General features: G+C 41.5%; 2 non-coding genes across 2 annotated transcripts; one reads left to right on the top strand and one right to left on the bottom strand.

Moving 5' to 3' along the window:
- Positions 1-8,616: 8,616 nt before the first annotated feature.
- Trnaa-cgc lies at positions 8,617-8,688 on the top strand. Its single transcript has one exon. It is a non-coding gene; the product is annotated as a tRNA-Ala (tRNA).
- Positions 8,689-8,961: 273 nt separating this feature from the next.
- Positions 8,962-9,032, bottom strand: Trnag-gcc. The gene has a single exon. It is a non-coding gene; the product is annotated as a tRNA-Gly (tRNA).
- Between the last annotated feature and the right edge of the window lie 8,545 nt (positions 9,033-17,577).

The following is a 17,577-nucleotide window of genomic DNA, read 5'->3' as shown; positions in this document are numbered from 1 at the left end:
CATCATCATGGTTTTGACTTCTTAGTCATTGTCTATTCTGCTCCTTCTGTTTAGAATGTTCTTTTCATCTCCCTGTTTATCTTCTCTGTGTAACCGTTGCTCACATTTTGTCATCAGACTGTTCCAGACGCCTTAAATATGGACCAAGCTTTCCACCCTCATGTGCTCATGTAGAACCCTTCGCTCTTCCAACCATATCCCTCTGCACTGCTGATGATTTCTTTGTTATTTATATATTTATTTTGGAGACTGGTTTCTCTTGCAGTTCCAGATGGCTTCAAACTCATGGCCAACCTCCTGTTTCAGCCTTCCAAGTGCTTGGATTATATATATGTGCAGGCAAACACTACCCACATTCATCTCTCACAAAATTCTTTTGCATTTGGATGTTAATCCTTTGGCCTTAAGGGAGGTCAGGTCAGGAATGGCACTAACTGTGTTGCTGTGTGACGTCCCACTCTAACATAGGGTGTAGCATATGGTAGGTACTCAATAGAGATCTGTTTACTGAGTAATGTACAAATATGTTATTTGGGGGTAGGAACAAAAAATAAAATAAGAAGAACATTTACTATTTGTGAAGGTCCTGGTGATTTAAAGATATCTATGTCTCTTGTTCTTTCTTATGTCTTTTCTTATTTCTCATCCATTTCTATGACTTTATTTTATCAATAGTACAGCCTCTTAGTGCAATGTCCTTGACTTGTCTGGCCTGGAATTCAGCATCCCCCTGCTTCAGCCTCTTCAGTGATGGACTTTTAGTCACTCATTACCAAGTCTGACAAACTCAAGTACATATACATGTTTCAAACTTATCTTCTATGATGATGTTTTATTTTGTTTTTGTTTTTCTAGACAGGGTTTCTCTGTGTAACAAGCCCTGAATGTCTTGGAACTCTCTTTGTAGACCAGACTGGCCTTGAACTCAGAGACCTGGCTGCCTCTACCTCCTGAGTGCTGGGCTTAAAGGCATTCACCACTATGCCCAGCTCAAACCTCTCCACTTGTCTCCAAAGACATGCTACTATCTGCCTAAGCTCTCCTGTGGGAGAGATCAGTGAATTCCAAACTGAACAAAATAGAAATGGAGTTAATGGCTACCACTAAAACTCACTGTCACCTGGATGCACATCTGTAACCTAAGCACTTGGCAGCTGAGGCAGGAAGATCACCAGTTCAAGACCAGTCTGAACTCCTTTTGGGCCTTGTATAATTTTAATAAATGACTCAGACCTCTAAAAAATAAAAAATAAAAAAACATATATTCCTTTGAATGCTTTCTTTTTTAATGGGCACTTTGTGTTTAATTGTTCAAGCCATAAAACTAGATACCACTTCCTTCTTTCATAATTCTCATTTCTAATATAACCCTAATCAATTAATATTTAGTGTTTGGTATTAGAAGTGTCTTCCATTAGCAAATTTGTACAGTGGTCTTAAAGCATATATGTAGATATGCTATTATTATATAATTATGTTTAGTTATGTTATTTAAATATAGATGTATTATGCTTATTTGCTATGAAATTTTTCCCCTGACATTCTATTCATCATTTGTAGTTTTATTTTTGATTTTTGAGACTGTCTCAACTTTTGGTCTAATCTAGTCTGGAATTCAGGATGTAGATTAGGCTTGCCTCCTGACCTCAAACTCATGGTGTTACTCCTCTTGCCTCAGCTACCCAAGTACTGTAATTACAGAAGTGAGCCAACATACACACTACAACATTTATCTATTTCTAAGATCCTATTTTAATTTTGTATATGTTTGTCTATATGCAGCTTCCCACAGAGGCCAGAGGCATTGGATCTCTTGAAGCTGGAGTTTCACAATATAAGTAAATAAATAAATGTTACAAAAATAAATAACTTAGTGTCTGGGCACATAGCACATTGACAGAGTGTTTGCCTACAATGTGCAAAGCCCCTAAGTTCAATCTCTTCCACTGAATAAAAACAGAGAGGGGGGGAGGAACTATACTATGAGGCTGGGAAGATGGTTCACGGGTTAGGAGCTTGGATCCCAGTAACCCCATATGTGGGGTAGCTCACAACTACCTTAACTCCAGCTCCAGTGGGTACACACACACACACACACACACACACACACACACAGAGAGAGAGAGAGAGAGAGAGAGAGAGAGAGAGAGAGAGAGAGAGAATTGAGGCATGATGGCATGTGCCTTTAATCCAAACACTCAAGAGACAGAGGCAAACAGATCTCTGTGAGTTTGAGGCCAGCCTGTTCCACATAGTAAGTTTCAGGACAGCCAGGGCTACATAGAAAGACCCTGTCTCCAAAAGCAAAAAGAAGAAAGAAAGAAAGAAATTAAGCAACCTGAAGCCTGTCTTTGGGAAGTTAAATTTCTGAATTCAGAGAAAAGACTGTGGTAACTTCCCCCTCTTAATTTGCCTATAACCAGCAACAAATAAGTAGAAAATAAGAGGGAGTGCTGAGGAACATTATTTCTTTACTGCACAGATTGCTTTTGCTTCCTTTCCTTGGGAGTCTGAGTAAGCAAAAAAAAAAAAAAAGTGGTATATATGTTCTTTGCCTAGAGTTAACAAAAACGAAGCTAAGAAGGGAGGGAGGAGGTAGGAAAAGAGAGAGAGGAAGGAAGAAAGGAAGGATGGAAGAAAGAAAGAAGGAAAAAAGAAAGGAAGGAAGGAAGAAGGAAAGAAAAAGAGAGAAAGAGAGAGAGAGAAAGAAAGAAAGAATAGGAAGAAAGAAAGAAAGAAAGAAAGAAAGAAAGAAAGAAAGAAAGAAAGAAAGAAAGAAGCCAGGTGGTGGTAGAGCATGCCATTAATCCCAGCACTTGGGAGGCAGAGGCAGGTGGATATCTGTGATTTCAAGGCCAGCCTGATCTACAAATCAAGTTCCAGAACATACTCCAAAGCTACCTAAACTCTGTCTCCAAAAAAAAAAAAAAAAAAATAAGAAGGAAGGAAAGAAGAAAATTGCTGGCTAATGGAGAGCTTGTCTGTACCAAGCATGTTAGCAGTGACCAGAGCCCCCTCTCCTTGACTTATGAAGTTAGACAACATTGCTTCAGGCACATATGTCTGATGTCTTTTGGGTCACATGGGTCACATTTGTCTGTGTGTTGACTTTGGCCTGAAGAGAATCATGACAAGCTTTATTTTTATGAATTAGAATTTAGGGATGAGAGGGATGAGATGGCGGAGAGGGAGGAGAGAAGAGAGAAAGAGTTGCTTAAGCGTAAAGTGTGTTTATCACCCACTGAAGTCCCAATGCAGCCTGTGCAGGGCTAGTGTTCTGAACTCTCCTCTCCTTTCTTTCTCTTTCTGCACTCACTGTGACGCCTGAGTTAGATCAGGCTCTGGCTTGTAGAATATGAGGAGAGAGAGGGTCACAGCTCCCGGGGTGTGTCTTTAGGAGAAGATGTGACTTGAGATATTAAAAACCTTAACTGTTTCCTGTGGCCATGGGACCAGCTACAGGTGAGATGTTTTGTCATAGAATAAAGAGCAGAGAGCAAGCAGTGTTCTTGGAAGGTACAACCTCAAGGTACAGGCACTCAGGTGAGGTAATGCCCGGCTAGATGTTTGATCTTTTGAAGGTGGTGTTTCAGCTGTTAATAAAGGAGTAAGGTGGGCACTTGTACTTTTTCTTATCGACTTGAAAAACACAATGTGTGTGAAGAACTTCCCATAGCAGTCCATTCTACTAAAACCTTCCATCCCTTATGTACTTCCCTTTTCTTACAATTTACATGTTGTAAAATTTAGCCATTCCACTTGCAATCGTGTGACTTTTAGGTTGTCTACTAAGTTGTACAGCCATTACATAACCCAGTTTCATAACCCTCTGGTAGAATCTTGTGTGCCCATTTACCCCTAGCAATTCCTTGTACCACTGTCTCCATTGAACTGTAAGGCAACACATGTCACAGGCGTGCAGAGAGCCCAGTGGTGACAAGCCTCAGTCAGAGACAACCATAAGAAACTATGGATTCCCTTTCTAATGGCGGGAGATGGAGACTACAGAAACTCCTAGGGTTGAACAGATCATTCAAATTCAGAAAAAATCTTTCATAGTACATTGAGATAGTCATTGTTTTATCCCAATTTTAAAGTCACTCCTTAAACCTAACTGTGCACTGATACTTTCCAGATGTATGAGACTCTTGTAACCCTTAACTTTTGTATATGTTCCTCCTTCTAGGCTATTTATAACTAGAGTCTAAATGATAAAATCTTCGACTTTCCACATATCATCTAACTTACTGTTCAATGAACATTCCTGACTCTATATGTAGATTATGATCAGTCTAATTTTTCACTTTGGGATACATATTGAAAAGAGTAATGTTTATTAACTTTCTCTGTAATAAATGCAATCAGCAACTTTCTTGGCCCTCAGATCATTATTAATGATAACTAACTGTGGTGATGAAGAATTACTAACAGCTATGGCCCCAAGGAACAAAATAATGCATTGGAAAAGCTGCTTGAGTAAAGCAATCAGGATGTTAACTCAGGAAGTTACAAGCACCAAGCATACTGGGTGCCAAGTACAAATCGCGCCTCTCCCACTCATCGCCTAGCCCTTTCTTGAGCCTCAGAGCTGGCAGGAAATCAGCAGGGTGACCCCCACTTAAGGAATCCATTCATAAGAATGTGGGGTAGTGAACACAGAACATGAGGATAAGAAATGCTCATTTTTAGCACTAAAACACCTGCCTCCACCAGTTTGATTTTACATGAAGGAAAATAAGGAAGAGAAATTGGAATGAGTCAGCTCCATCCTCCAGCAACACTAATTCCTGAATGTGGGGGAGCTCTGGGCAATGAGCCTTCCACTTGCAGAATTATGGCAGCCTCGGATATTCACACACAAAGTGGAGAACTTGAGAAAGTATGCACTTGAATGCAATGATACGATACCTTGGCTCCTATTAGAGCCACCTGGAAGCCTTTCAAACATCCTGTGCCCAGGCCACCCTAAGCCTATTAAATTAGAATATTTGGGGATGAGATTCAAGTATCAGTATAGTTTTCAGCCTTCCTGGTGATCCTAATATGTGCTCAAGGTTGAGAACCACTGACTTAGTGTCAGGCTTCTCTTGTTTACATGGAAGGCACGTGGCTTTTGGCCTTAGCTACACATTGGAATCATCTGGGGAAAAAATGTAAAGATACTGCTTCGAGGAAAATGGAGAGACTTGAACACTGGGTACAAATTTTCACTTATAAAATGAACAAGTCCCAGGACAGGCTCCAAAGCTACAGATAAACCTTGTCTCGAACCCCCGCTTCCCCTCAAAAAAGAATAAATCCTGGGGTTATAAATAAATGCATGACGTAGGCTTTGATGGATATGTTAATGAAATTACAATCATTACATGATGTGTCTATATACCAAATATCACATTATACATGAACTCTTTATCAAATATAGGCATGTGTGTATGGTGTGTATGAACACACTGCTGCTGGACTCTCCCTTAGAGAAACTAACTCAGTTGGTCCAGGTTTGGGCTCAAACAAACATCTGCATCTGTTTTCAAAAGCTCCTCCCAGTGATTGCAAGGCACAGTCAGGAATAAGGTATCTGTCTCCTTCCTGGCCCGAGAATGGACACCTTAATTTGGAGCTGGCTCTAAGGGAGGGATGAGCAAGACCCACCAGATCATGAGTGCTAAGAGCTGAGACAAGGTAAGTGAACACAGTACCAGAGACAAATAACACTTGCTTCAGAAGGAGGTTTGAGTTGCTTCTAGTGGTGTAGGCCTAAGATTCCAGCTCTTTGGGAGGCTGAGGCAAGGAACTGAAAGTGCAAAGTCTGTTTGAGCTACAGAATTCGTGGTCATCTTGGGCAACTTTCTGAGCCCCTGTCCCAAAATACTAAAGAGAAAAGAGGACCCGGAATGCATCTCAGCTCAGAAGTTGAATAGCTGCCTATTATCTCTAAGTTCAGTCTACTTTACTGGGGGTGGGCAGAAGAGCTCCAAGTAGTATGGCAAATGATGTAAATATGTGTACAGGTGAGTACATGCATCTGGGTGCCAGGTATATGGCAGAAAAAAAATCTGGGAATAGAAGAAAATTTTCTTCAACCAAATGTAATGTAAGGAACCAGGTGGTGTGGCACATGCCTTTAATCCCAGAACTTGGGCAGATTTCTGTGAGTTTGAGGCCAACCTGGTCTACAAAGAGAGTTCTAGAACAGCTAGGACTGTTACATAGAGAACCCTGTCTCGTAAAAAATACATACATACATACATACATACATACATACATACATACACACACAGAATGTAAGGAGCACAGATGGACAGATTGGTCTGTTTTGGTGTGGTTGTTTGGTTGTTTTTTAAATTCTATAGTTAGGACTATTTGATCAGCCTTTTCAAACCTTAAGCTTGCTGGGGAAGTTTTATTTGCATACAAGATGGGTGTGGTCCAAGGAGTTTTCTAAGGCATACCTCCTGTCTATCTATCAACTATGGTCATGAAATGGTCCAGTAGGTTAAGGTTATCCTCCCTGGCTAAACTTGGCCAATGAGGCCACTTCACAGCCTCTGTTGATTTTAGAGCCTGGGCTCATTTGCTTTCTCAGGTGAATTTCCAGGAAGTGGTTCTCAACCTTCCTATTGCTGCGATCCTTTAATGCAGTTCCTCATGTCGTGGTGATGCCCAACTATAAAACTGATTTTCGTGGCTACTTCATAACTGTAATTTTGCTTCTGAGTTGTATCTCATTTCCTAAGACCATAGAACTGCAGCCCCTGGGTCTTTGGGTCTGTAGAATTGGAGGAGGAGCAGTTAAAACGAGGCTTCTCTGGACTTAGCTCTGAAATCTGAAAACTACTGAGAGTGGGGCTTGGCAACATGTGTCTATTATCCAAGCACTCAGGAGGTAGACAGAAGACGTGTCCAAAGACCAGCCTGGGCTAGCTACATTTAAGATTCTGCTTTAGAAACCACAAAAGCAGAACTACCTGAGGAAGAATTGTGAGAAAGGGAAAGCTTCAGGTGGTGGCTAAATCAGACGTGTGATGAGAAAAGGAATCCCCAGCAATTCTAGAGCAAGCAGCCAGCAAAGGCATGCATCCTCCCCAGTTCCCCTGGTGAAAACCTTGGGGTGGAGACCTGCCTCTGTCTCCAGTTTCTGATTCAGGATCAGTTTGAGAAATGTGTGTTCTAAGGCCTTGGGAAGGAATGCCTGGCGTTCTTAGATACAGAGGAAACCTCCCTGATAGCTGTCTACTTCTTCCCTCCAACTCCTTCTGTTTATGCAGCTGAATTACATTCAAGTGTGACTTGTTCTAGTTAAAAACCAAATCGGCGTTATCATTTGTTGAAATTGTTGTAAGCAAACATGGTCATTTACTTATTCTTAATGCAGAATGTGATTCTGAAGCTTGTGCTTTACCCAGTGGCTTTGACATTTCTACTTTCCGCTCTGCCTTTTGCAGGGCTGACCCCTGCACAAGCCAAGGGCTAAGCAACTCCAGGCCCTCACTCTGCTGTAGCCCTTTGGCCCCAACCTTACTGGCTGGATGGAAATAAGCTGACGCAGTTCCATTTACAGCATCTACACCTACCCTACGGCCATTGGCGTCAGAAGCGTCTACCACTCAGCCTCACTCCTTAGAATGGAATCAGTTTTAAATGCACCTAGAAGGGACACACACTTCATTTCACTCAAAGCTAGCCAGCCCATCGAATCATTTAGCTTGTATCCAACCAACTGGAACTTTAGGGCTGAGGCAAGATTAAGTCGGGGAAAGTTGAGGGTATTAAAATGTTTATATGTACATCAACTAGTTGTATGTATATCAGTCAATCGGATTGGCCCAAGGTGTATATATCAAAGCTTTGAGTGGGAAAGCAACTAGAGCAGGTTCTTCGCCTAAACCACCAAGAAGAGGGTAGCATCATTTTCTTTCAGTTTGAGCCTCATGCAAAAGAAGAACAAATAGCAAAATCATTTTTCACCTGCAAGATTTGACCATAACCTCCATCTAAAGAATCTATGTGGAGTTGGTCCCCCAAAAGGCAGAGCAGCAATGTTAAAGTCACTGGGTAAACCCGAGTTTTCATACTGTTTTCCTGAGACGTAGGGGGTTTCCAAAGGTGCAGGATGCCCGGATTAATCTATACAACTTTTAAGTACAGAGACAGGCATATGCAGCATTAGGTCTCTTGGGTCACTTGAACCGGGCAGGCAGCGACTTGACCTCCTAGTAGAGGTCCTGGTCTGTAACCTAGGTGGGGTAAAAACTCAGCACCAATCGACAGGCCTCAGGATCTCCGGCGCCTGCGCAGTAGGCTCACGGAGTTGGACTGGGGGAGGAACTGGGCGGGACTTCTGGCGGTTCAAGGCTCCCGGGCTCCTGCGGGGCCCCGACGACACCGGCATCGCTGACTCGGCTGGCGGCTAAACTTCAGCTGCCGGCTCGCTGCACGGAGTCCGCTAAGACGCACTAGGAACGCAGCCTGAATTGGGAGTACAAAGAAAGAAATATACCACAGAAATTTCTGTTAGAATGAAATCAGACAGAGCCTTCTATTCTAGGCATTAGACCAGCGCAGACCAGCACTCAGTTCACTGAATGAGTAGGCTTATTAAAAGATTCTTGCAGGCTGGGGGATGTAGCTCAGTGGTAGAGCGCGCGCTTCGCATGTGTGAGGTCCCGGGTTCAATCCCCGGCATCTCCAAGCAGCCGCCAATGGGGTAACTTTTTTTTTTCCCCCCTCCATGATGGCCTCTTGTAGCAACGTTTTGCTCCCAACTAAAATAGCGAAAAACAGAAACAACCAAAAAAGCCAAGAAAAAAAAATTTGCAAAATATGAAAAACCGGCTTGTGATTTCTGGGGAAAGAAGTGAAACGAGGAGAAGTTCGGAAATGAAACTCGTAGTTCCTTTCCTCATTGACGATAATAATTTTAGAAAAACGAAACTACACCAAAAGGGAAGAAAAACAATAAGTTGCATTGGCCGGGAATCGAACCCGGGCCTCCCGCGTGGCAGGCGAGAATTCTACCACTGAACCACCAATGCAAGTACAGCACAGATGCCTTCTCTCTTACTATATTAGGATATATTTCCTATATTAGATCTATATTTATATGAAATACATATATTTCCTAAATAGGATATATATTTATATGAAATAAGTATATTTCCTATAATAGGATATATATTTCCATATGTGTGTGTTTATCCATCCAAAAATCAGGTAAACAAGTAGGATTCTTTTACCACTCTTGTTCAGTTTTTATCTCACTTACATTACATACATTGTATTGGAGATATTTTTTGCCAATCAAAGATTTAAAGCATGAAACAGAATTCTTAATTCAATGGCCACTAAATATTGGCAAAACATTAACATTTTAAAATTCTCACTGTTCTAACTTTCGTTAAACTGTATGAGATTTTGGTCCTTGGCAAAGGACACAGTAAAGATTTTGTATTCTGTATAAGATTACAGCTATTTTCAGATAGTTTGATCATATGTGTGTATACATATGTGTGTATAGTGTGTGTGTGTGTGTGTGTGTGTGTGTGTGTGTGTGTGTGTGTGTCGCACCCCTTTTGGTTTCATCGGTTATTTTAAATACTCAGACAAATTACATGGTGGAAATTTTTAGGGATTAGGAATAGTAATGAGGGATCAGAAACTTGGAGTTATTAGGAAAATGTTGAACTGTCATACCAACCCCCAAAGAACTGGGAATCACTACTAACTCTAACCAAGTGGATCTGGATTCTCTAAATGGTCCCTGTTTCATTTGTGAAATGACAATATCAGTATCCCTTTCAACTCATAGGATGATTTTGAACCTTCACTTGGTTTCCATAGAAAGGGGCATTGCCAAAGACACAACCAGTATATATAAGGATAAATTAACAGAAAAAAAATGAGTCCAATGTAAATGTGTTTGTAATTCACAGAAAACTGTGGATTTGGACATCATTGGCTTCTTTGCTTTTGGAAGGAAAATTCCAACAATTTTGAAGGACCTTCGATTAGTTGAGGAAGATTCCAGGAGAAAAAATAAAATAGAAGCTATACCAGCAGTTACTGTATTCTGGGCGTGTTGAGTATGTTGCAGGTGGACTTCATCCTATTGAAGCAAATTGCTAGTGCTTTGAGGAGATGATTGGCACCTGATCACTAGTATGTCAATGTCTGAAGGCTTGGCCACTGCCCAACCTGTCCACCTGAAATATTGCATTAGAACTCAGGATGTTATACAATCAGAATAGTTGAGTGCAGATAGAGAAAGACCATAAACAGCCATTGAATGAGATTGTTTCTAAGGAAGTTTGAGTGTGGCGATGAACAGCAGAATTCAAAGGCAAATGAATTACAGAATCACAAAGAGTGGATGGTATAAGGTACTAGGGAACTGGAAATCTTATCTCCAATCTCAAGCAACTGTGAGAGAACAAGTAAGGTCAAACCATTTTACTTTGAACGTAGTTTGTTCTTTGAAATGAGAGAAGCAGGTTAGAAATGTGGTTTAAAATATCACCGTGTAAAGCACCTGACCTTCCAGTGCTGTTCCACGCCAGCGAGGAAAACCATTGCCTCCTTGTCCTGCACCTCGATTTACCAGATCATTTTCAGTCACTTTGAGTCTACAGCTGGGGATCATAACATTAAGCAAAGTAAGCCAGATGGAGAAAGACAAATGTATTTTCTTTAATATGTGCAGATTTACTGTGTGTGTATGTGTGTGTATGCAAAGTGCGTTATTCACATGTGAAAATGTCATTAATTGAAGCTCATTGTTTTTTATAAAAAAAAATGAAAAGCTGGGGGTGATGGCACACCTATAATCCCAGCACTTGGAACCCTGAAGCATAGGGATTGCCTCAAATTCAAAGCCAATGTAGTCTCCAGAGTAAAAGGAAAAAAGGAAGGAATTACTAGAAGATATCTATGGCCATAGGTGTGGGTTAAAGAGAAACGTGATTACTCAAGGGCTGATGGATAGAAAATCGAGAATATAGCCCTGCGGTGTGTGGGCAGTGGGATCCAGTGAAGAACTAGAAGTACTGCAGTGGGCAGTGATTTTTGCTATCTGTGTGATCAAGCATGCAATGTTCACAAGGCTGGCTGGTTGTGTCTGAGCATAGGCACACTCGCACTTTCTCTACTCTGGTCTGCTCTCTGATTCACAGGGATTGTCCCCACTGAGACTGAAAGAGAGGAAGAGAAAGTACAGGAGTAGCATGAAATTGTGAAACATTGCACAATGTCTTTGGGCTTATGTTGCAGCAGAACTATCTTTGGGTGCTTGCTCAAGGTACCAAATCCAAAGATGGAGTTGGCTTGGCTTTGAAATGCAGTTAGGCTTAGGCCATCTGAAGGAAGTAAGCCATTAAGAAATAGAAGTAGTATAATACACTCAGCAAGGCAAAGCCCCCCTTTTCTTTCTTTCTTTCTTTCTTTCTTTCTTTCTTTCTTTCTTTTTTTTTTTTTTAAAGCTGTGAGTGATTGTATTGATTTAATACACGCGGCTTATTTCTGTCCCAGGTTAAAAACTAGCCCTGGGGAAATGGAGGAGCCTGTCATTTGGATTGCCCTTTACTGGCTGGGAATTAAATCATTACTTATTCCATTTTAGAATCACAAGTAGTACCCTAAGGCCTACTTTCCTAAGGATGAAAATCAGGGCATGGAAATGAAGAACCCAGGTATAATTCTCACGTGCAGACGTGCGGATGTGGCAATGTTTCCTGGAAGGCAGTCATCAAGAGTCATCCGCTTGCATTTTCCAGTTCTCAGGCATGTCCAATTAGTCAACAAGTCTGAGTGTTCTGTCTTAAAAGGAAGCAGAATTCTTCTCTTGCTCCTCATATCTCTTGCTCCTCTCCTACTTGTTCAGACAATTACCGCCTTACTCCCTAGACTGAGACTTCCACATGTCCTTTTCCGTGGTCCATGCAGCTACTAGTTGAATTGTCTCTCTCCCCTCACCTATTCCTTTCTCTTCTCCTATCTCTTCCTCCCTTAATTTTTGAGAATCCCATTTTTGTTGATTCTAACATTGACTTTGTTTCAAAGCCCTACAGAGTGTGGAATGGAGATGAGGGTATGAATTCATCACCCTTCTGGTTCCTACTGAGGGGGTGGGGGCACCATGCCAGGTGACCACCACCATCTATTGGCAGAAATGAAAGTTGCCTCCCTTACCAATAGCTCTCTTCTTCCTAAGTCATGTTGTGTCTAAAGTGTACACACACACACACACCTATATACATTCAGAAACTCATGCCTATGATTCAAAATTCAACTGAAAGCATAGCCATTGAAAAGTGGTCTTTGTCCCACCTCATCTCAGGAGATACAAATATCTCATTTGCTTTAAAGCAGAGATGGTGCATGGCATACATGACATAATACACATGGTTGTGGCCACAAGCTTTGCTTTTTTCCAGGAAAAAAAATAAACTCATCTTAGAAAAAGGTTGCCTTAACATAGGCAGATACAATTTATAGAGCCAAGGAGCTCTGTGTACATCCTTTAACCGTCTTTTTATAGGTTAGTAATTAAGAGATTAATTCTTCCATTTCTCATTTGTAAGTAGTATCATAAGGCAAGGCTCCTAAAGATTAGAATCAAGGCATTGGAGTAAAGAATGCAGAGGCAATGTTTGAAGACATTGGGAGAGTGCATTTCATAGAGGCTGGGCATCCCTTCAGACTGGTCCTCAGCAGAGGATGACACTGTGCAGTGGAACAATGCTGCAGTCATTGTTCCTAGTACCAACTAGTATGATTATATCATCTGCAGAATAAATTCCTGCAAGTAAAATTGTTGGAGAAAAAGTTACTTATTTTTAAAACAGAGTATCACTGCATAGCCCCGTCTGACCTTGAACTCAAAAGAGATCTGTTTGCCTCTGCCTCCTTGGTGCTAGGATTAAGGGCATGCACCACCATGCTAGGGCTAATCTGGATATCCAATGCAGAATTACATCTCAGAGAAATCTATTTTTTCCCACATTTGTAACATTTCATTGTATTAACCATCCTGGCTTGTATTTTATTACTGTAATAAACAACATGCCAAAAGGCAGCTTGAGGAGGAAAGGCTTTATTTCAAATTACAGTTTCTAGTCCATCATGAAGGTAAGTCAGAGTCAAAACTCCAGACAAAAACCTAGAGACCAGAACTGAAACAGAGGCCATGGAAGAAGGCTGCTTACTGGCTTACATTAGGCTAGTGTTTAGCTACTTTCCTTCTACCTCACAAGACCACAGACCAAAGGATGACATCACTCACAGTGATGTCACAACCAACAATCAGGAAAATGCTATACCAAGATGCCTATAGGCTACCATGATGGAAGCAATGGAGGCTCCTTCCTCCCAGGTGACTCTAGTTTGTGTTGAGTTGACATAACTAGCACATTACTCTTTCATCCCCAAACTTCAGTGGTTTCTAATTTCAACTATTTTTCTAGATTCAAAGGGGGAGTTTCATGAATGTGTAATATATGAAGTTACGCAAGGCTTTGAACTTTTAATTCTCTTCTGTTGCCACATTGCAGTTTCCAACATTAAAATGGATCTCCGTGTTTCCATCTTGCTAAGAGCCATGCAAATTATGTGGGCCAGTCCTGGGTGCATTCTCCAGACTGCCCAAGTGCCACCCTCCTTTTCCTATTGCAGCATCATCCATTCTTGGTTCCATCCCTCATGTCCCCAATGCTGTAGTGTTATTTGTGGGAACCACCTCAGTGTCTTGTGGGAGAGTGAAAAGGTGAATTATAATGTTTACCAGGGACTTGCCCTAATTATTTATATATAATATATATATATATATATATATATATATAACCTAGACCCACGTGAGAATTTTCAAAAATATTGCACAGTGAACAATATGCACTATGAAATGAGATACACCACTAAGATTGGCAGAAGTTTAAAACCATTTACAAAAAAAATAGTATATGCTTTTCTGTGTCACACATAAACAACAGGATGTGTGCTGTTACCCACACAGATAGCTTCTGGGGAGGCAAAGGAAATGTAATAAAGATATGAGAAAAATTAATAAATAATTGGGCCTGGTGGTGCTTGCCTTTACTCCCAGCACTCAGGAAGCAGAGTCAGACAGAGAGCTCTGTGAGTTTGAGATTTGTCTATCTACATAGTCAGTTCCAAGCCAGCTAGAGCTTCATAGTGAGGCAATAAACAAACAAATAATGCACACAACTCCCACACAAAATAAGAGAGACTATGGCCTCAAGATAATAACTTATCATGAACAGGGGTGCCATTAAGTTACTTTCCATGTGCGATGAATGAGTTCCCCCAACAGAAGAAAAATGATCAAAATAAAAGTAAATGCCTTATATGAACTGGCTTTTTGGAGCCCATTCCCTATAGTGGGACCTTGCTCAGTCTTGATACAGGGGGAGGGGCTTAGTCTTGACTCTACTTTGGTATGCCAGACTTTGTTGACTCCCCAAAAAAGGCCTTACCCCCTCTGAGGAATGGACAGGGAGGGGTCAGGGGAGAAGGGCAGAGGGGTGGGAGAAGGGGAGGGAGGAGAACTAAGGTTAGTATGTAAAATGAAAAAAAAATTAAATAAAAAATAAATACTGGAAAAAATAAATGCATTGTTATAATTAATCTTCAGTGTCAGCTTGACCTGATGTAGAATCTCCCAGAAGCTGTACCTCTAGGAGTGTCTGAGGGTTTTTGCAGAGAGGTTTAGCTGAGCATGAAAGGCAGCCCCTGAATGTGCATGGCACTGTGCAGGAGGCCCTCCATACCACACAGAATGAACAAAGCAAAGGGGAGAAAGCAGGCTGAAGGCAGCTCGGCCTTCTCTGTGCCTCCTGACCCCACAGATACTAGGAGACCCTGCCAGATTCCCTGCAGGTGTTCCTGCTCCAGCACCAGCTACCCACAAGTTGTGAGGCTAGAAACCTTCCGTCGGGTTCTGTCACCAGGTATTTTGTCAGTTTATGAATCAAATAATTAACGAATAATATAGCACAACCATCTATTGGCAGACCCTGTGTTCTACAATGTTCTGGCTTTTGTGCTAATCTTCTGGGGCGTTTGTACATTCACAGATTTTTGTTGATGTTCCCTTTTCCTAAGTGTAAGCAATAGTTTGGGTACCTGTCAAAATTTAGCTCTTAAATAGTTACTGTTTGCATTTTGTGGCTGTCGCCCTAACCTTCCTAACCCATTTTTCTTGTGGTCAAAGGTCCTTTCATTTATGTCTCTTTCAAGACAAGGTCTTCCTGTACAGCTGACATCACAATCAAGATTCTCCTGGCTCCACAGCACTTGGATACCGGTTCACAAAGACAAGGCACAGATGGAAAGGTTATCTGAATGTCTACTTGCTTGACTCCCTCTCCGTAACTGCTAATGCAATATTGATGTGACATCTATCTGGCCAACATTGTCAACTGAATATAGAAAGTCACCTATCAATAATCATCAATATGCAATAGCAATCAACCCTTTGATAGAAAATTACCAAAGGAAAAAACCATAAAACAAATTCTCTTTCACAGCTCACAGGAAGAAGCAACACACCAACACCTTCAATCTGGCTGCCAGAATCAAGGTGATGAATATTGCACTTTAAGCCACACAATTACCAAGTAATGTGCCAGAATGTAAAAGAAAGGAGACAACAATTAGGAGGGCACTATAGGCTTAACTTTTGACTAGGCAGAGACTATTGTATTTGTTAATAACATTAGCTTTATCCTTACAATTATTTTTTGCAATTTTTTTATTTGAATTAGAAACAAGATTGTTTTACATGACAATCCCAGTTCCCTTCTCCCTCCAGTCCTCCCCTACAACCTCCCCCCCAGCTAAACCCTACCTATCACATATCCTTCTCCCCCTGGAGGGTGAAGCCTTCAATAGGTGTCATCACGGTCTATCGTATCCTTTTGGATAGAGCCTAGGCACACCCCATGTGTCTTGGCTCAGGGAGTATTTCTCTATATGGAATGGGCTCCCAAAGTCCACACCTATGCTAGGGATAAGTACTGAACTACTAAGGAGGTCCTGTAGATTTCCGAGGCTTCCTCAATGAAATCCATGTTCCTGGGGTCTGGATCAGTCCCATACTGGTATCCCAGCTATCAGTCTGGGGACCAAGAGCTCCCCAATGTTCAGGTCAGTTGTTTCAGTGGATCTCACCAACCTTGTCTGGACCCCTTTGCTCTTCACTCGTTCTTCTCTGCATCTGGATTCCAGTTCAATTCAGTGATAAGTTGTGGGTGTCTGCTTCTACTTCCACCAGCTGCTGGATGAGGGCTATCGGGTGGTATATAATCAGTCATCAATATTATTATCAGGGCAGGGCATTTAAGGTAGCCTCTCCTCTGTTACTTAGATTGTTAGCTGGTGTCATCTTTGTAGATCTCCAGACATTTCCCTAGTTCCTGATTTCTCTGTAAACCTAAAATGTCTCCCTCTATTATGGTATCTCCTTTCTTGTTTTCTTATATTCTTCCCCTGACTCAACCTTTCTGCTCTCTCATATCCTCTGCATCCCTCCTCTTCTCCCCTTCTCATTCTCTTAGCTCCCTCCCCCTTCTTGGCCTGCTCTCAATTTGCTCAGGGGATCTTGACCCTTTCCCCTTCTCCAGGGGACCATATATGTCTCTCTTAGGGTCCTCCTTGCTTACTAGCTTCTCTGGCAGTGTGGATTGTAGGCTGGTAATCCTTTACTCTATGTCTAAAATCCACATATGAGTGAGTACATATCATGTTTGTCTTTAGTGATTGAGTTACCGCGCTCAGAATGGTTTCTTTGAGTTCCATCCATTTTCCTGCAAATTTCAAGATTCCATTGCTATTGTTTGTTTGTTTTCTGGTGAGTAGTATTCCATTGTGTAAATGTACCACATTTTCTCTATCCATTCTTCGGTTGAGGGGCATCTAGGCTGCTTCCAGTTTCTGGCTATTACAAATAGTGCTGCTATGAACATGGTTGAACAGATGTCCTTGTTGTATGAATGTGCTTCTTTTGGGTATATGCCTAAGAGTGGAATTGCTGGATCTTGTGGTAGACTGATTCCCATTTTCTTGAGGAGTCACCATACTGATTTCCAAAGTGGCTGTACAAGTTGGCACTCCCACCAGCAGTGGAGGAGTGTTCCTCTTTCTCTGCATCCTCTCCAGCATAAACTGTCATTGGTATTTTTGATTTTAGCCATTCTGATAGGAGTAAGATGGTACCTCAGAGTTGTTTTGATTTGCATTTCCCTGATGACTAAGGATGTTGAACACTTTCTCATGTGTCTTTCAGCCATTTTAGATTCCTCTATTGAGAATTGTCTATTTAGTCCTGTACCCCACTTTTTAACTGGGTTGTTTGGTGTTTGGGGGACTAGCTTCTTGAGTTCTTTATATATTTTGGAGATCAGCCCTCTGTCAGATGTGGGGTTGGTGAATATCTCTTCCCAGCCTGTGGGCTGCCGTTTTGTCATGCCGACTGTCTCCTTTGCCTTACAGAAGCTTCTCAGTTTCAGGAGGTCCCATTTGTCAATTGTTGACCTCAGTGTCTGTGCTACTGGTGTAATGTTCAGGAAGCAG

This window comes from Cricetulus griseus, chromosome 6 (genome assembly GCF_003668045.3).
Source record: "Cricetulus griseus strain 17A/GY chromosome 6, alternate assembly CriGri-PICRH-1.0, whole genome shotgun sequence".
NCBI lineage: Eukaryota > Metazoa > Chordata > Mammalia > Rodentia > Cricetidae > Cricetulus > Cricetulus griseus.
Note: the sequence above shows the minus strand (reverse complement) of the source record. Positions and strands in the feature narration are given on the sequence as shown.